The sequence below is a fragment of the Panthera uncia genome, chromosome A2 (genome assembly GCF_023721935.1).
Source record: "Panthera uncia isolate 11264 chromosome A2, Puncia_PCG_1.0, whole genome shotgun sequence".
In the NCBI taxonomy this organism is placed as follows: domain Eukaryota; kingdom Metazoa; phylum Chordata; class Mammalia; order Carnivora; family Felidae; genus Panthera; species Panthera uncia.
In genome coordinates, this window is record NC_064816.1 from 97,192,065 (window position 1) to 97,212,930 (window position 20,866).

At 37.7% G+C, this 20,866-nt stretch overlaps 1 protein-coding gene and 1 long non-coding RNA gene across 2 annotated transcripts in view; both read left to right on the plus strand.

The window, feature by feature from the left end:
• The window catches only part of UMAD1 (UBAP1-MVB12-associated (UMA) domain containing 1), a 219,043-nt gene that overhangs the window by 149,816 nt on the left and 48,361 nt on the right, over positions 1 to 20,866 (plus strand). The gene's annotated exons all lie outside the window — the stretch shown is intronic.
• On the plus strand, positions 9,350 to 12,501 carry LOC125929941 (uncharacterized). Its single transcript, XR_007460004.1, has 2 exons — positions 9,350 to 9,438; positions 11,356 to 12,501. It is a non-coding gene; the product is annotated as an uncharacterized LOC125929941 (long non-coding RNA).

The following is a 20,866-nucleotide window of genomic DNA, read 5'->3' on the forward strand; positions in this document are numbered from 1 at the left end:
TTTTTTCCTCCTTCGGTTCATGTTACAGTTGTAACTTCTTGTGACTATATAGGGAGTTTAAATTAAAGCCCAGCCATATTTATGTGGTCTTTACACAACCAGAGATTCTTTTTTGAAAGACAAATTTCATCTGGCTCTTTTGCATTGGAAAAGGAGCATGCAGATACGTATTTGGTCTAGTTGGCATTTTCTGAATATTCTCCTTTGTACCTTACTGAGGATTCTTGTTGTAAATACACTTAACTGAGGACGGACCAATATGAAGACACAGAAAAAATTTACACTTTAGTGAAGGTCAGCTAAGTTTATGTCAATTTTTACATTTCTTTCCAGACCTACAAGGCACTGCTCCTTACATGTCTTTTTTTTTTCTTTTCTTTTCTTTTTTTTTTTTTTTAAATGAATTTCTGTGTTCTTCTACCCTGGTCAATAATTAACATGAATTTCCACCCATTCAAGGACTGTTTAATGTCCACTTTGGGGATGTCATATTCTTAGGAACATACCTTTTACATATTGCTTTTAAATTAAGAAATCATTATGGGTGTGAATTCATAAATTTTCTCTAACACCAGTTATATAATAGAAAGTCTGTGTACTAGAAACTCCTAATGTAAAAGCCAAAAGCCATAATTTTCTTTTTAATAAAAACAACCCACATTTTCTCTGCCTTGTTATGCCACTTGGAGAAGGAGAGAAGACTGGCATAAACTATACCTGAGAGCACAGTGATAATGGACTGAAGTGCCCACTCCATAGTAATAAAAAGCCTATGAAAACTTTCTCAGACCTTTTGAATTGAAAAGAGTGTGCAAACTGTTGCATAATCATACTTATTAAGCTGGTTTTGGTTGGAGACTAATTGTGAGAACATGCTGTTTGTTCATCTAGATATTCTGGGTCTGTCATCACTAGATCCAGCCAGTCCATCAGAGTATATTTCTATCTCATTGCCTTAGTCCTGCAAAGATTGCCTTCCCTGAATGGTTTTACAGCTTGACTGAATAACTCTGTGAGAAACTTGAGTGGAATACACTATAACATTTATTATGAAGGAATTACTAAGACATTGTCTACTACATCACGTGGTCTCCCCTGCGTCAAGTCCCACTTAGGTTTTCTGGTTTCTTACTGCTTTTATATCCGTAGAAATTATTTTGCTTTTCCTGAGGTGGTAATATTCCCTTTTCTCAGGGCCATTGTGAAGTCTGTACCTCATCATTTTTTTCTGTTTTCCTTTGGCAGGGGGAAGCTCAGACCTAAATTTACAGCTTAGTTTTAGTAATTATTTAGGACCCTAGAGGATATGATCTGCATACTTTATTTTCCTCTTCTCTAGGCTCCTGTATTTTTCCTGGGCATGATCTTTGAATTTATTTTGAATCTTTTTGTCTGTTTCAGATTCCTTGGGTGGAGAAAAGGATTAAAATTTGCACACATATATTTATACAACACTTATATAAGTCTATCTCTTCTGCATGGTTATTATTTTTCTAGGTTATAAGAGATATATATGCACACATACACAATTTCAATTTTCTTTTTATTCTTTTTTAAAATATGTGATAAAATTATACATGAGCTTTTTACTGTGAGGATATATGGACACAGGGCACTTATTTAACGTCTCTCCCATGCCTCGGGCTCACACACTGATCTCCAGTCAGTGTGATTTCTTCAGGATTGTTGTTGACTGGAGGATAAAGGTAAAAAGAGCCTCCTTGCCAGATCAGTAACTTTGTCCAGCTGCTTCCAGGCAGAGGGTACCTTAGGCACCTGCAACCTGCTTGCCCCATCAACCACTCTGTGGCCTCCTTCTACACACACTTTTTCTTCATGCTCTAGACATACTTTTTAGATGGTTTACCAGATTTTAGATACAAGTATGGAAGACCTAGGAAGAGTGACTACCTGACTTAGAGATCTTGTCTTTGGGGTCATTCTTCACAGTAGCAGATTCACAGGACCCCTGCAGTAGCATGGAGAGCTGCCAGAACATGAGCTGTATCACCAGACCTCGAGCTTAGATCTTGGCTTCGCCATATACCAGTACCTTTAATAATACTTAGCCTCTTTGATCTTCATGTCCCTTTGCTGTAAAATGGGAGTGGGGATACTTACCTTGCAGGGTTTTGTAAGAATTAGATGAGTCAATATGTAATTTTTATTTATATGTCTATATGCACCGTGTCTGACATATACTGGGCCCTCTAAATGTTTCAATTGGAAGGAAATTATGGCTAATGCCTTGAAAATCATGCCAAAGTAAGGTTAAAGGGATTAAATCAGGAATTGTGCCCAGATGAAAGTTACAGACACCTAAAAGGCAGCAGCTTAAATTTAGGGCTTTATTTGTCCCATGTAATGACAAGGCTCTTGGAAGGTGGTGGAGGCACTGTTTTAGGAACTCAAGCATATCAAGGCCAATGTGCTATGAATCTTGATCTTTTCCTCATGGTTTGCAAGACAGCTATTGCAGCTCCATCCATTATATCCAGTTTCCAGGAAGTTGGGGAAAGGAAGGATGGTGAAGGGAGAATAAAAGTGCCGGTGGCTCAATCAGTTAAGCATCCACTCTTGATTTCGGTCTAGTTCATGATTTCGGTCTAGTTCATGATTTCATGGTGCTTGAGATGGAGCCCTGAGTTGGACTCCCCACTGACAGTGTGGAGCCTTTTTGGGATCCTCATTCATTTTCTCTCTCTCTCGCTCTCTCAAAAAAGTGAAAAAATAAATAAACATGAAGAAAAAAAGTGCCTGTGACCAGAAACTTTCCAAAACCTCTCTAGCAAGATTTATTGGCCCTAATGTGTCACATGGCTACCCCTAATGGCAATGGAGCCTGGAACATGTTTTTAGCTTGGTACTTTGCTACCCCCAGCAAAATCAGCACTCATTAATGAGGAGGAAAGCAAAGATGAATACTGGATGGACTGCAACACTCTCTGATATAGATATCATCCTATTTTGCTTTTAGTAGCTTCATTTTTCTAACAATAGACATGGGTGTAGAGGGAGTGAGGGATGTAGAGAGAAATACCCATTGGTGATAACTAGACTCTATTGGAGGCTAGAGGTCTTTGAGTAGTCAAAGGGGATGGGAAATAAAGAAGGATATTTACTTCATTATTACCTTTTGAACCTATGATAAGTTAGGCATGGTGCGGGTAGGAATTTTACATATATATCTCATTAATTTTTACAGATGAGGTAGGCTATATTATCTATATATTTCACTGAGGAGGCAATCAAGTGTCAAGGATATCAGTTTCCCAAGGTCACACAACCAGTGACAGTAATGGAGCCAGAAGTTGGACTTGCACCTGACTAACCACAGAATCTTTGCTTTGCACTGCATGGTTTTCCTGTATAACTCTCAAGAAACCTGCTCTTGCACTCGGCTTTTATTTTCCATAGTGCCTTGTACTACTGGGGTCCATAATAACTACATTTGACCTAATTATTTGTGTACAGAATTAAACTGAACATCATGTAAAGAGCTGCTGGTTGCTGAAGGTTATATAGACGAGGCTGGTGCTTCCCTCTCATCATCACCACTCAGCTGGTGGTTGCTGCCTCTGTGTTTCTGCCTCTAGAGTCAGCAGCCCCTAGGGACATTCCTTAGGACAAAGGGAATATGGCAAAGCCCCAGTGACCATTCTCAGGAAGCCAGAATTCAAAATTGGAAGCTGATAGGATGATGTGACATGGAGACAGGTATCTTCTCAAGTCAGTAGCCAGGGAATTATCCTTGACTTTTTCTACCTCTCTCTCTACTCTAAAGCCAGTTGGTCACCAAGTCATTTTGTTTCTACCTCACCTGCCCTTTCCACTACCTCCCCACCACAGCTGCAGTCATTCAGACTTGATTATCTCCCACACGGACTGCAGAGAAGAGTTTCTGAAATGGCCTCCTTATCTTCAGATTTTGCCATCATTCAGTCCATTTGCCCACAGATCTGACCACGGAGCTGCCTTACCTGATGACATCAGGGGCTCTTCAGCTGCTTACAGAACCAAATCCAATGACTTTGAGGCGCGTGCGCCATCATTACCTGGCCTTGCCCCGTTGTGGTTTACAGTTTCTTACCATGCTGGGCAGAAATCACACTTGTGCAGAAGGGCCACTGAAGCAGATCAGAAGGAGGTGTACCATTTTTAGCTGGATAAATTTCCATGGGTGTTACTTTTTTTTTTTTTTTTAACCTTCACCTCATGCCTATCAACACTGAGAACCAAAACCAGTATTGTGTGCTTTCAACTTAGTTGCAGTTTTGCTCTGAAAGAAAAATGGGTTCAGATTCTAGCCTAAGGTTATTTAGTCACCAAAACATCCTATTAGTAACTTAGCATTGGTATCTTTATCATTGCCTAAATAAAACCTGATTAGCCTGGTTAATAAGTTATAATTCCCTAGCTTCTTACCAAAGAGCATATTTGAAATATCAGACCATTTCATTTATTTCCATAAATACTTCATGAACACCTATTTTGGACAAAACTCTGTTAAACATTGCTCTCCATGTCTGAAAATTTCTGGATAACTACTCTGTTGAAAATTTGTGGTTAAAAAAAAAATCATACTGCACTTCTAAAAGCTCATCGTTGCAAAATCATGTAAGACAGTTGACCATAACTGAAGCCCAGGATTAGAGGCTATAACTGTGTTTTCAGCGGTAATTGTCACTCTAGCCAATTTTAGGACCAACCATCAATTAACCAAATGAATCAGTTAACCACTGCTTTCCTTAACAAGTTAAGTGTTAAGGAGTTTTACTAATGCAGAAAGGTGGTACCCCGGGAGAGTATGAGATTGGAAAATGATTTATTATGAGAAGTATAAGGTTAAATTACATATAAATTACAGATGAAAGCATAATGTGAGAATGTTTTGTTTTTCTGAGGTATTACTTAATCTCATAAGTGATTTAAAGGTGTATTCTGTGTGCATCTCATTTTTTTAAGGTGTTGATTATGAAATTTATAATTCTATTAACCTTTTGGTTTTGGTTCCTAATATATTGCCTGCAATTGTCAGTCAAATCAAAACCCAAACTTGAAATTAAAATTGTCTAACAACAAATGAGAGACCAAAAAAAACTCAACTGGCATTTAAAAAAAAAATTACGCCTTGTAAATTTTGAATGTTCAGATTTGAGGATTAAATACTGGCACCTCTCTGTCACTTATTTTTCTACTAATGATCATCCCTGCCTCAGCTTTTTAAAATGGTCTGTTGGGTTTCAGTTTAGCATGCAAGCCCTTAAGCTGTCTTTTGTAGTTTCATAAGGGCCAAGAGCTTGTTAGCCTGGAATTTAGTGTATTTTGATAGTCATTTGTTTTTAGTTATTCTTTTCTTGATTTTTTGGAACTCTTTTCATGAGGAAACTCCATGATTCTTACCAATTAGTCATAACCAGTTCGGATTTAGAAATTACATAATTTACTACTTTGGAACACTACTTTGTTCAAAGACCAAATGGTAAAGATGTGGATATTTCACTGAATATAGGGTGATGTGGCTAATAATTAGATCCTCAGAGAAAAAAATAAAACTCCTGAAATTTGTGGCAGGATCAGAAATGCGGCCAGGGAAAACAAGTAGTTTAATAAATAAATACTTGTTATTAGCGAAAATTGAGCATGACCTTCTTAGGATTCAATCCTTGTTTTTAGTGGTGTAGTTTGTGTTTTCACTGTGTTCATTAACACAAAGAACAAGTAACTTCTCTAGTGGCTTGAGATTGGACTCACAGGAAAACATTAGGTAGTAATTAAGAGCAAGGCTTTTTTTTCCCTTAGTTTGTGAAATTTTAAGTATACTTCCTAATGCGGTCACTACTTGCCACATGTAGCTATTGGGCACTTGCAATGTGACTATTCTGAATTCTGATGTGCTAGAAGTGTAAAGTATATACTGGGTTTTAAAGGCTTGGCATGAAAAAAAGATCGCAAGTATCTCAATAATATTTTATGTTGAGTACACGTTGCTATGATAATCTGGATATACTGGGCTGAAAAAAGAATATTAAAATTAATTTCACCTTTTTCTTTTAACTTTCTTACTATGGTTACCAGAAAACTGAAAATCACATATATGGTTCACCTTAAATTTGACTGGACTATGCTCATCTACTAGGCTAAAAAAAAAATTTTTAATATGTATAGTTAATATTGGTTATTAACAACATATTTGACTCAGATTTTTAACATCTTGAAGAGACCGTTTTGGGGGCAGTTTGGGAAGCCCATTTATTATTTTGTTCCGTGCAAGGGTTGCAGGTTGAAGCAGCTGTTCTTTGGAATTGCCAACCCTGTTCAGTTGACTGATAGCAATCGATAGATAGTTATGGAAGGAATAAATGCCTCTTTGTTGTCACACAGCCTAAGTGAATGAACTGCACCTACTGTTTCTCTCCTTTCCACCTTTCTTCCCCTGAGGGCTTTGACGTCGTTAATAATTGGTTGATATTTATAGTAACATAAATCTAAACGCAGGTTTTCAAAGACCCAATTCATATATTACCATATACTATAAATGATGGTATGTCGTAAGTTATCATGGCTTATCATCTTATATACAACCCTTGGCTAATATTCTGTCACTTATTATATCATTACATATTATTACTGATGATAATATCTATAACCAAAAATGAATTTTTCATACTGTGCTTTTATAAGAAACCAGCCGAAGCAGAGTCTGCATGTAGTAAGAGCTGGGACACAGGCACTTATTAATAATCAGCCTCTTTTCCAGTGAGATTTAACTATTTCCTTTGTGGGGGAAAAATCATAGAAGAGCTGTGTGTATTTTATTTTAAATTCTTTAATTTATGAACTGTTTGACACCACCCTAAAACGTTTTGGAGCACTGAGATTAGTAGAATGAGGTCACGTTATGTTAGGCAGAGAGGCCATTGAATAGGCGTTGATAATAATAAAACCTGTAAAGGTCATTCTGTGAAGATAAATGTAATATTTGAATTAGTCAGTCATTTGATTTCTCTAAAAACATAATAAGTTAATCTTGTTCCAAAAAAAAAAAAAAAAAACCCTCCAATACTGGTAGTTTTCTTTTTAATGCCTTTCCTCTTAGGCAATCTTTTGTACATCATGCAAAGGACCATACAATTAGCATGAAATGAGAGAGTGCTTTTTAAATTTGATGAATAAGGGCTCTTTTTTCTCCAGCTGATATGCATGCAAGGTGGAGGTCTGTATCTCACCAGCAGACTATTTGGTATCTATCCTATAAGTAGCTCCCAGTTTATATGTGTGCCTTAATGAGGACAGAGGTGTGGAATTAATAAAAAAAAAAAAAAAAGGCTAAAATTTCAAAAAAAATAAAAAAAAGCTTTAACGTTAAAGGTGAAAGCTTCCAAAATTTCGACATCTGGGCTTTCCCCCTCCCCCTGGTTCCCAAATATGAAGGTGTCCCCCTTCTTCCTTTTTTTTTTTTTTTTTTTTGGCAGTCAATTGAGGACATATTAGTAAGACCTCCGTGAGCATGAAAAACTGTTTTTGGTGCTGGTGGGGTTGTCTTTTCTGTCATTTATCACGAAAAGTATTATTTGTTAATTTTTTTTTCTAAGTGTTACTCCTTTAGAAAAGTTTTTATACCTCTATATTATTATGGGCTGTTGGCTCTACAGAAATACTTGTCTTTGAAGTTGGAGTATTTACAATATGTTAATGAACATTATTCTTTTTTTTTTTTAATGTTAATATACTGTTTCATTAGGTAGGAGTGGATGCTCCGCTCCTTGCTGTTTTAAATGGCACAGTGTTTAAGAGATTCCTGGTATTGCTGGGAAAGTTTTTATAACTTACCAGTCATTTTTGTTATGGGCTTCATTATTCCCTCATATGTAGCTAAAGCATTTCCAATTGCATAAAAGAAGGCAAAATGCCACAAATAAGATAAATAGGTCATTAATTGAGCCAACTCTTTCCTCTTAAGGTACTACCATAACTAGGACTTCCAGATGTAGCAAATAAAAAACAAAAAAAACAAGATACCCAGTTAAGTTTGAATTTCAGATATACAACAGATTTTTTTTTAGCAGAAGTTTATCCCGTGAAATATTTGGGTCATACTTAGGCTACAAAAGTCATCTATATTTGATCTGGCAACCATAACCATAGTTCAGCTTTCTTATTAATTCAAAGAACTCCAGAGCTATGTTAATTCTATGCTTGGATGTTCTCTACAATGCTGATTGCTGACCGTCCCACCACAACCCAGTTCTTAGGGATATCATAATATAGTTACAATTCTTGGAAGCTCAAAGTGCTTCCAGTATGTTTTCTCATTTATCCACACATTGGAGGAAGATAGAAAAGGGCACACTCTATTCTTATCTTGCCTGCTTTTCATTTTAATAAAAAGGAGAAAGTAGTCTCTTACAAAGTGATAAGGCTTATTCTGAAAGCTAAGAGACCACCTATAGCAGAATTTGGATTATCCTCCTTACCCGTGTTTTTGGTTCATTTAGTAGGAACTCTCTAGCAGATTTTTCAAACTTCAAAACAAGTGAATTCAGAGAGAACATGCATATTCAGTGTATTTTATAAATGAGGAGGGCAGGTGAAAAGTGACTTTTCCAAAGTGAACACTGCCATCCAAGTGAAAGATTTTAAACTTCCCTATGCTCTCCCTTCTCCTCCTACCTTGCCCTCCACATAACAGATGCTGAGAAGAGCCACTCAAAATGCACGTCCTCATCCCTTGTCATCTGCATTATTACTGAGGTTTCCTAGGTGATATTTCTTCCTCCAACCTCACTCCCTACCAAACTGACAGCTAACAGCAATTTTTCTAAAACATAAATCTCACCACACCACAATCTTACACAGTCTGTTTCAGTGACTACTTATCAGAGAAAGTCCATGCTGCTTAGCATGGCATTCAGTGCCCTTCCTGATCTGGGCTCTACTCAATTCCCTTTCTTTTACTTCTTCCTCAGCACTTGATGCTACAGAAATAGCAAAATATTTGAAATGCTTCAAACATGCCACTTTATTATCTCCAGCTTCTTCATTATCTCCAGCTTTTTGTGTATTGTTCCCTCTGACCGGAATGTATATCTCCTTATATCTTCCTAGCAAAATCCTGTTCATCTTTGAAAACCCTGTATAGGCATCATTTGCTCTGGGAGACTTTCCCTGATCACACTTCCGTATCCTTACAGTGAATTCTGTTCTCCTACTTCAACTTTTGCATACACTTGTGATATCACATACACCACAGTGTATTGCAGTGGTTTACTCACATGCCTTTGTGCTGTAGAAGTTTGCTAAGTTTTCTGAGGACAAGACATCATCATCATCATTGCCAAATCTCTGGTTTCTAGCACAGAGCCTGGAAAACAACAAGCATTTGGAGATGTGTTTGAGTTCCTGAAATGATTGGTCATCCACTAGATCAAACTTTAGGTAAATCCAGTCCCCTTGAACTGGTCCCATGCTTTAGCTACTCCCTGACACAAGTTTTGTCCTTTCTTTCACAGCAGTTGGTAGATAGAGAAGTGACTCAATTATCAGCTGAATGACTAATCTACCAGTGCTGTTTATTAGTTAACTGTGGAGTTTTTTTATAGGGTAAAGTACTCCCATACAGAGGGGTGGTTGTGGCAGCCTTACATAATAGAGTAATAGAAGTTTGCCTTCAGGTTCTGTATCTCCTTTTGTTTCTTGTGCTTTCTACCTCTAAGGCTGCCCATCAGTCTTTTTGGGGTGGGAACTGTGTCATGGGATGGAGGTCAGGAGGTGGGGGGCAGGGCACTAGATAAGGAAGTAGTGATTCTTACTATAGTAGCCTGACATTGCTCCTTTTCTGGACTAGTCTTCAAACTTATCTGTCTTTATGTTCCATCCCCTTGGGACCTACCCAATCATGGAAGTTAATTAATAAATTAATTCACAACAAGATATTCAATTATATTGACAGTTTAAAGTGTAACTCCTCTCAGATAACACTTGCATTTTAATGAATGCTTTTAATCCCTATTTCCAAAGAATGAATAATACTGGCATGATACACTTTATAGTAAATATATACTTCATAATACCAAGGAAAAAAGTGTGTTTGAAAAAACTGGGGATCTTTTCATCTCCCCTCAAATAGTATTACCTAGGTGCTATCTGTAAAGTGTATATACATGGATGAATCAGGAATTGCATTTGACTGCCTATAATGGACAATCATAAACTGGTGGTTTCAACGAATCAGGGTTTGTTTGTTTTTTCCATTGAAAAATGTCCTGGGTTCAGCAATTGAGGGCCAGTACAATGGCTCCATGATACCATCAATGTACTAGACTTCTGTCTTTCCGCCCCACCACCCTTAATGTGTGGCTTTAAAACACCAGGTTGCCTCCTGATTACCAGATGGCTGCTGCATCTCCAGCCATTAAAGGAGGAGATTGAGGCAAAAGCAAGCCCCCTTTAAATAGCTTTTCCAAAAGCCCAATTCAATAGCTTTCACTTGGCTGTCTTTACTAGTAGGGATGGTTGGGAAATGTTGTTAGCTAGGTATATTGCCGAGATACTTACCTATAATTAAGAAAGAAGGGAAACAGCCCACTGATAGACAACTAATAATCTTACAACCAAATTAGGGCAAATAATGTGTTATCTCGTTTTTATGGGATCAATTCAAATAAAAAATACTTAGAAAAAACAGCTTATTGTAGTTAATATTATAATAGATTTTCCTATAAGATGCAGTTTTTAAAATTTTTTTATTTAAAACAATTTATTTTACAAATTTTTTAAAGTAGGCCCCACACCCAACCCTAAGATCAAGAGTCACATGCTGTGCCTACTGAACCAGCCAGGCACCCCAAGGCACTCAACTACTATGTGACTCAAACTTGAATTCGGATGTATCAGACTCAACCCAAACACTTACTGCCAAGTCAGTGAATCAGAATTGGGAGCTCCAGTTCTGCCACAGGCTTGCAGAGCCCCTAGTTCTGAAGTAACTGTAGCTAGGTCAGTCCTCAGGGACACCATCCCAGCCAACCTCTGTCTGTGTGCACACTGTCATGCTTGCACGTGCCAGGGCTTAGCTGCCACGAAAGCCTGGGATCCAGAAAAGAAAGGAGATAACCCAACCTATCTTGCCCCCTACTCTGCCTGCCTTATTGCCCATGAAGTCCTCCTGAAACCCAGCTTCCCAATGACCCTTCTCCTCAGCACCTGCATAACCGGTGATACAAACCCTCACTCTTCAGGAATCACTGACCAAGTTAGAGGGAATTACGTTTCAAAGTCAGTTGACCCAGACAGATCATCAAGGCCTTTAAAGGCCAGATCTCAAAGTTCAACTTGTATTTTGTATGTGATTAGCAGGTCACTCGCTAACAAGAAGTAGACGAAAGAATCAGTGGTTTTCCATCAAAACACAAAGAAGGAACATTATTATAAGGTAAAATTTCTATATATAATGACCGTATAGTCATGTCACTTTTGAAGGAAACGTTGTAAGTGCATTGCAATATCTACCAAACATTTTCTTGTTCTATCTATGGCAATTCTTAGCACTAACGCTAATGAGGACTTGGCTTTGGATATAGCAGCTAGCAATTTTTTAGAAAACCAAATTTGGTGAGGAGGGTAAATTATATAGGAAATAGATTTTGGATGAAAATTTTAAATTGTCATATAATGAACAGTAGCAATGACATACCTACATTTAACAGGCAGTCTAATTCTATCAGTAAAAGCTGGTTATAGGTTTGGGGAACAGGTGATTTCTATTTGACTTCAAATTTTAAATGTATTCATTCAGCAAATGATTTTTAAGCATCAGCATTGATCGTACTTCTGCATTATCCATGGCAATGTGGGAGAGGTATACAAATACACTCAGTGAGTGCAGGTCATTTGACTCTCTGGATAAAAAATTAAAGCTCATTTTACTTTTTATAAATGTAAATGAACAGAAAAAAAGGCTGAAGCCTGAGCTAGAAATAAAACCATAGTGCTTTAGGTCCATATCATGGGTCTCGCTGAAATAGCACATTTCATTTTTATTCTAAAGAAAGATACAGTTAATAATCTGATATCCTTTAGAAAATCAATTCCCTATACTTCATATCAGTGATGAAAAATATTTACGATGTAAAGGTATATGTTAATTTTATACCAGTCCTAATAAAAGCTAAGAAAAAGATGCAGTATCAGCCTTCTGGATGTCCTTGGTCAGGTAGAATTTAAGGTCTTGAGTCATGGACGACTCATCCTTTTTCCTTGCATTTAATTATTTACTAAGTCCTGTCAGAGAGTGTCTTGTTTGTCCTTTCCTTTACCTCTCCTATGCCAGGACCAGAGATCAGACCCTATCATCCCTCATCTGATTTATTACAGAGCCTCCTGACAGATCTTTCTCATGGCTTTTGCCTTTCTGGTATATTCTTTACATGGTGTCAGAATTTTGTACTTAAGAAAGGAAAAAGAAAGAAAAAAGTTATATTCCCACCTCCCCCCGTCCCCTGTCAAACATCTAGTGTCACCTGTTACTTAACAGAACCACATAAAACTGAGCTTGGCATTTACCAGTGAGCCTGCAGCTCCTGCCAGGCCCCTCCAGGGCTGCATTCTATTACTTCCACTTCCCAGACATGCCTCCTGCTTGCATAGCTCTCTGCCTTGCTTGCTGGGCACATGGTGGAATGCCCTTTCCGCAGTAGCCACAGTGGAGGTCAGCCCTGACCTTCAAGCCTAGCCCAGAATGTAACTGTTTTCCCTGGTCCCCCCATCGGAAGCCAGGTCTCTGTTTTAGGCACTCCCACACTAAGTGGGTCTTTACTTCTATAAGGCATTTAAAAAATTTAGTTCTGTGTCCTAGTGTCTTTGTCCCTTTGTGTATGTGTCTCTCTCCTTCTCCCTCCTTCCACCCCCTTTCTTCTTCCCTCCCTCCCCACACCACACCCTCTGTCTCTACTCTCCCTAGTCCTTCCTTTCTCTCTCTCTCTCTCTTTTTTTTTTTTTTTTTTTTGCTCTGGGTACCCAGTAACTTTGGACCAACTTTGAAATATAGAAAAACAGTCATACTGATTCTTCCTTTTAGCATGTTTTCTACTTTTCCTTGTCCCTATATACTTCAGTATTTTCTTTAATCTTCGATCAGGTATTGCCTCAAAACCTTTGTAGGAAGGGCTATACTAACGCTTGAGTAAATATAAATAAATGCATAGACCATGTGTCTGTGGAATCAGGAACTGTGTCTTGCTCATCTTTGTATCTTCTAGCACTGTCTCCACCAGATAAGTGAATTGAATTGGAGCATATTTCCATCCCTACATCTTTATATAAGTATCTGCATACAGAATTTCTCATCAATTTCCTGAAGTGGCTACAAGAATTTTTCTTAATTATAAACAATAAACCGGGGGCACCTTGGTGACTCAGTCAGTTAAGTGTCCCCCTCTTGATTTCGGCTCAGGTCATGATCTCATGATCTGTGAGATCGAGCCCCAGGTTGGGCTCTGCACGGTCAGTGGGGATTCTCTCTCCTTTCTCTCTGCCCCTCTCCCTCTCATACATGTATGCACATGCTCTCTGAAAAATAAGCAGTTCTTAAAATGTGTATTTTGTTGTTAAAAATGAATCCTCCTATATCTCTCATTCTTAGATAAAATATTAAGATTATATAAATACTAATGATACACTTATTCATTTATAAGGAAATTTATTTGTATTGTCTGTATTAAGTTAGATATTCCGGGCTTGTGTAAATTGAGTGCTCAAGACTAGTAATCTGATGTAAATTCAGAACAGTTAGAATTAAGGTACCATTACTTTTACTGGTTTAGCCCCTCACCTCCTATCTTTATGCCCACCATGTCCTCAACTCAGAGCTGCCACAGCCAGACTTTCTCTTGCAGAAACTTACTCCTCTTACATGTTTTTTAGATGTTTATTTGTTAAGGGGGGGGGGTCAGAGGGAGAGGGGGACAGAGAATCCGAAGCAGGCTCCGCTGTCAGCCCAGAGCCCAATGCAGGACTTGAACCCACAAACTGTGAGATCATGACCTGAGCTGAAATCAAGAGTCAGATGTTTAACTGACTGAGCCACCCAGGTGCCCCGTCCCTTTACATGTTTTTCAAAGTTCCATTCATTGGGGGTGCATTATATGATTCTATATACTTTTTTTTTTATTATCTGTCATATTTGATCATAAAATCAAACCAAGGAACAAAAAGTTCTACTTGTTAGTTCCATTCATTTTTTTTTTTATTTGAAGTATAGTTGTCACATGTTACATTAGTTTCAGGGGTACAACATAGTAATTCAACAAGGTTATATGTGATACTATGCAAACCATAAGAGCAGCTACTATCTGTCACCACACAGGGCTATTGGAATACAATTCACTACTTCCCGTATGGTGTACCTTTTATTCTTGTGACTTATTCATTCTATAACTAGAAGCCTGTATTTCTCCCTCCTTCTGGCAACTGTCAGTTTGTTCTCTGTAGTTCTGGATCAGTTTCTGCCTTTTGTTTATTTATTTTCTATATGTAAGTGTAATTATACAGTATTTGTCTTTCTCGAACTTATTTCACTTGGCATAATACCCTCTAGGTCCATCTATGTTGTCACAGATAGCAAGATCTCATTCTTTTTGATGATGGCTGAGTAATATTCCATTGTGTGTATGTGTGTATATATGTATACATATGCATGTATACATACATGTATACGTATGTACATACATATATGTACGTATGTATACATACATTTTTACACACATACCACATCTTCCTTATTCATCCCTTTATCAGTGGACACTTGGGTTGCTTCCATATCTTGACTATTGTAAGTAATGCTACAATAAACATAGAGGTACATATATCTTTTCAAATCAGTGTTTTTGTTTTCTTAGGGAAATACCCAGTAGTGGAATTACTAGATCGTATGGTATTTCCATTTTTAATTTTTTGAGCCCCTCCCCCGCCCCACCAATGCTGTTTTCCAGTGGTTGCAGCAGTTAGCATTCCCACCAGTGGTACAAGAAATTTTGTTTTTCTCCACATCCTTGCCAACACCTGTTATTTCTTGTCTTTTTGATTCTAGCCATTCTGACAGGGGTCAGGCGATAGCTTATTGAGGTTTTGACTTGCATTTCCCTGATGATGAGTGATGTTGTACATCTTTCCATGTGTCTCTGGGCCATCTGTAGGTCTTCTTTGGAAAAATGGCCATTCAGAGCCTCTGCCGGGTTTTTTTTTCCAAGTAATCTTAAGCCCAATGTGGGGCTCAAACTCATGACCCTGAGATCAAGAGTCATGTGCTCTGCTGACTGGACCAGCCAGATGCCCCTTTTTGTCCATTTTTTATTCAGAGTATTTTTGGGGTGTTGAGTTGGAGAAGTTACTCATATATTTTGGCTATTAACCCCTTATTGGATATCTCTTTTATAAATACCTGCTTCTCTTTAGTAGGTTGTTTTTTTGTTTTGTTGGTTTCCTTCACCGTGTAGAAGCTTCTTATATTGATGCAGTCCCAATAGTTTCTGTTTGCTTTGATTTCCCTTTCCTAAGGATACATAGCTGTAGTTGATGTCAGAGAAATTATTGCCTCTGTTTTCCTCTAGGAATTCTATGGTTTAGGTATCATATTTAGGTTTTTAATCCATTTTGAGTTTATTTTTGTATATGGTGTAAGAAAGTGGTCCAGGTTTATTCTTCCGCATGTAACTGTCCAGCTTCCCCAGCACCATTTGTTGAAAAGACTGTCTTTTCCTCATTGTATACTCTTACCTTTCTTTGTCCATACAAGCGTGGATTTATCTCTGGGCTCTTTGTTCTGTTGATCTATGTGTCTATTTTTGTGCCAGTATTTGATCACTACAGCTTTGTAGTATTACTTGAAATCTGATATTCTGATACCTCCAGCTTTGTTCTTCTCTCTCAAGACTGCTTTGGCTATTCAAGGTCCTTTTGTGGTTCCATACAAATTTTAGGATTATTTGTTCTAGTTGTATTACAAATGCTATTGGTATTTTGATAGCAATTGCACTGAATCTGTAGACTGCTCTGGGTCTGAGATATTTTCCTATTTTTCCATTTGTTGGTGTTCACTTTGATTTCCTTCGTCAGTGTTTTATAGTTTTCAATGTCTAAGTCTTCCACCTCCTTGGCAGGTTATTGTTTTGGTGCAACTGGAAATGAAATTGTCTACTTAATTTCTCTTTTTACTACTTCGTTATTATCATGTAAAACACAACCAACTTCTGTGTATCAATTTTGTATCCTGCAACTTGACTCAATACTGAAACTTAATGAATTTATTATTTGTCATAGTTTTTTTTTTTTTTTTTTTTTTTTTTTTTTTTTTTTTTTTTTTTTTTGGTGGGGTCTTTAGGATTTTCTATGTATGGTATGTCGTCTGGAAGTAGTGAAAGTTTAACTTCACTTTACTGATATGGATGCCTTTTAGTAGCTCCATTTTTGATAGTTTGTGTTCTTTTGAGTAAAAGAAGTCAAAATAGTCTCCAAATCAGAGGTCAGTTTTCACTGTTCTGAAGTTTGATTACTTAGTTTTGCACTGGGTTTAGCCTCATTTGTACTGATTATCTGAACCAGACTCCCCACTGAACCTCCCTGGTGACCTGGTCCTGTGTTCAGAGCCAGGGGCTAGGAACTCCAATTCCCTTTGTGGCTTTTTGACAATTACCTAACTTTCCTGTATTTCCTCATTGACACCATTGGGATAATTGCCTTTTCATACCTCATAGGAGTATTGTAGGATTAATTAATGTTTGTAAAGTGTTTTCAGGATCATGATGAAAGGTATTAATTTGTAAGCATGTGGTATTATTATAATTATTAGTAGTAATAGGGATGGTTGTTTAATGCAAATTTTCATCTAAGTGTAGTGTCATATTTTCAAAGGACAACCTCTTTCTTTGTGGCCAGATGTGGATACAATTAACCCTTTACCCTTTATTTTGAAGATACAATTAGCCAATTGTGTGTGCAATTAGACGTGTATGCAGTTTTTGCCAGAACAACTAATTACAGCCTTGGTAAAAGTCCTTTGAAAATGCTGGCCCTTTGAATCTTAACTGTCCCTATCTGTGTAATAAGCAATTTGTGCTACGCATATTTTGAGGCTGTGGAGGCTCCTGAATGTTGAAGAATTGCTCTTGCAGTTACTGGAGAAAGATTTTATTTTCTTGAAGCCCTAGCATTGTATTTTGCCATCAAGCCTAAAAACCCTTTCACGTAGTTCTGGTTTCAAAGGTTTTATTGATTTTTCTTAATCTTGACATTCAGCTGAAAGATTTTCCACAGGCTGCATTTTGTGAAACAGGTTTTTCTTTTGTAATGTTTTTCTCCCTTGAAAACTCCATTTCTTTTCTGTCTCTAATCCAAACATATCATCTCTTATTATCCTTACTCACTAAATAGCAAGTAAGAAACAGATTAGTACTGATCCTCTCTTCCCAGATGTGGTTTTGTGACACCGTTTTACACGGGATTTTTAATCACTATAATGTAAATTCTATATATACAGAAGAGTAGAAAGAATACTGAAGAGACCAGGAAGGTACTGTTGTACCCACTGCTCTCCTGTTATTGAGGGAAGGGGGGATGTTCATGGCTTTTAATGAGAAGTTTAAAACAGCCTCTTTTAAGATATTTACACTTTGACACTTCTCACTGATCATCCTTGAACTTGACTTTGTGCAGAACACCATCCTACACCATGGGAGATTCAGAGCTGAGCAAAGCACACTTGTCACCTTCTAGGAGCTTAGTATCAAGAGTTGACGATGAGAAAGGTGTTCAGGTCTGCACACTCCAGTAAGTGTTGTACAAACAAAGTGCTGGGGTAGGGTGTTTGGTAGAAATGGGGATTACACTGATCCAGGGACATCAGCAGAAGCTTCTCTGAAGCTGCATTTGAGATAGGACCTGAAGGACAGGTCAACATTTTGGTAGACAAAATGGAAAGTTTGATAGAGAAGAGGGAACGTTTTTGGGTGAGTGAAGGCAGCAAGATGCATTGAGGCAGGTTCAGGGAAGGGTGGTTGGTTTTGCTAGAGTTGTAGTGACCTTGTGAAGGAAGTGGTAGGAGGTAGAAAGGCAGCCTGGGACCACACTGTGGAGAGCCTTCAAGGGAGGGAGCAAAATTCATACTTATCTCAGCTGTCAGATTGAAGCAATGATAGGGGTTTTGATAGAGCGATATGACCAGTGCCAGGCCTAAAAGGGAAGCAGGCTTGCTGCATCCCGGATGAAGTGCAGGGTGACGGAGTAGAAGAGGAGAGGTGCCTTTGGAGATGGTGCCAGAATGAAGACCAGTCATCTCTGTGGACTGTTAGCATTGGGAGTGAAAAGGGGAGTCATTAGACACACGAGGTATGCTGAGGACTTAGTATTAGTTGATATTGGCAACTCTCCTGACGTGGAGGTGAAGGACAGGAAGGAGCTAGGTCAAGATGCCTGGGAAGAAAGAGAAGTACCTTTCACTGAAATAGAGATGTCAGGAGGGGGGGAGATTTAATAGCACTAACTCTTGGGAATTACCACACTGTGGCATGTTTATACAAACAGACAACGATAGCAGGATAGAAGAAGATTAATTCTAGATAGCAAATGTAATGTTTCCAATAAGAATGGTAGAAGGGAAGTATATTTTATCTCAACAACAGCAAAATCAGCTGGTATTGCTGGGGCGCCTTGTTAGCATGACAAATGAGAGCATGTAAACAGAAAGCTTGAAGAAATTAAATACATTTCTTAGAGCCTATTAACCTTTATACTATGAAAAACTAATTGGAGTGCTTTTATATACATGCTAAGTGTCCAAAACACAACTCTGTGTGTGCTTTAAAAATATTTTTTCAGTCACTGAAAAGTAGCTACAATATTGGTAGTTACTTTTAAAAGTTTCTTTTTAAAATAATTGAAATAAAGAAGCCAGAGCAAAATAGTACTCTCATCTCTAATCTTAGGAAAGTCTGTTCCCCATCTCACTCTGTCAAACACTGGTTTGTAAGGAGGTTCTATGGGTAATTTATCATGCCAGCAGCCCCAAGAATGTGGAGATCTACCCAGGTATCCCTAAAACCCCCAGATAACCTCATATAATTCTGTCATCCATAAATTTCCTAGCCTCTTTCCAGCCTTTTTACATTTTCATGCTTCACCGTGTCACTAAACAAAAAATCTCATGATTCAGGGACTTATTACCAATTATTGAGGAAAAAAAAAGTCTTCTCAACCGTCATTGGTAAAATGAAAAGTCCATAATCCATATGGTAGATGCTCTGTACACATAATTTCCGTCACCTTTTTCCTTAAGTAATGGGGCATTGTGGAAAGACTATGAGCTTTGGAATATATCTAGTTACCTTCTCTATAAAGTGCAAATAATGAAACATTATCCTTCTGGTTGCTCAGGCTGAATCTTTGGCGTTCTGCTGACTCCTCCTATCTCTCATACGTACAGCCAATGTACCAGCAAATTCTATCAGCTATACCTTCAGCTACTTCCAGATCCATCACTTCTTGCCCTCTTCACTGCCACCTCAGTTCAAGCAAATATTATCTACTGTCTGGATTATTATAGTAGCTTCTTAACTCCTTTCTTCCATCTTTGTGGTTCAGCAGTCTATTCTCAACTACAGAAAGGACACAGTGATTCTTTTCAAACACAAGGCAGTTGACTTTCAAGTACAAGCCAAAGTCTTTGACTGCAACCTCAAGGCCCTATACAATCTGGTTTCCTAGTGGCTTCTTCTCCTACTACCATTTCCTTTATTTATACTCTTTCAGTCTCACTGCCTCCTGGTTGTTCAAACTCCTGCCTCAGAGCCCTTGCATGGGTTGTTCTGGCCTGGAACACCCTTCTTGCATCTCCTACAAGTGTTTCTTCAGTTACCCTCTGATAAAATGGTAACTCCCCACTCCATCATGCTCCATGCCTCCTTTCTGCTTTATTTTTCTTCATAGTACCTGTCACCATCTACTATTATACAATGTATTTCGCCTAATTGTATTATGTGTCCTTCCCAGGGCTTGTAACAATACAAACTTTTTGGCAATGATTATACATCAGAACAACACATATCATTCCTGAAGGCATAGCACATAGAATTACACACAGCATCCTGATATCAAATTCAACATCATTTTTGTGTAGAAAATTGATCATTTAACCTGTGGTGCTGTTGAACTATACTGCCTTCAAAAAGCATTCTTCCATTGTTCTGTTCACTCATTCGTGCTTATGAGATCTTCCTGTGATTTGTCTGTTTGATATTGTGTTCCTTAAAAGGTATAGATAAATCTGACATTTACAAAAATGTTAGGTCAGTCTTAGTAATGGTTTCCAGATACTTAGATGTAAATTTTTTTTCTCATCTAGATAAATTTATGTCTATTCAAAATTTTTATTTCAGTTCCATGAATAATTTTTCTAGTAGCTTTGGGGGAATAAAGTTTGTCAAGCTTCCCCCCTCCCCAGTGGAATCTAGTAAGTACTTTTTAGTAATGATTGAGTCAACAATATATGTCTACTTAGAAAATACTCCGTTGAGTACCAAGTAATTTATATACATATACAGAACAAATATACACATCAAAAAGGTAAATTATTCAAATATTCTGTTCTTATTAGATTATTAGAAGTATATTAGCTGCTCATCATCGTTGTAATTCTAGGTCTATCTGTATTTCTGTTTTTGTTTTCTTTTCTATATGTTGGTCCTGTTTTTGGATGGAATAGTATTTGTGACTCTTAAATTATGGATTCTGTCCTTATCAACAACAAAATATGGTCTATATGTTTTTAAAAGCATTTTCCTGTTACTTTTTACATGACATTTTATTCTAATCCTGG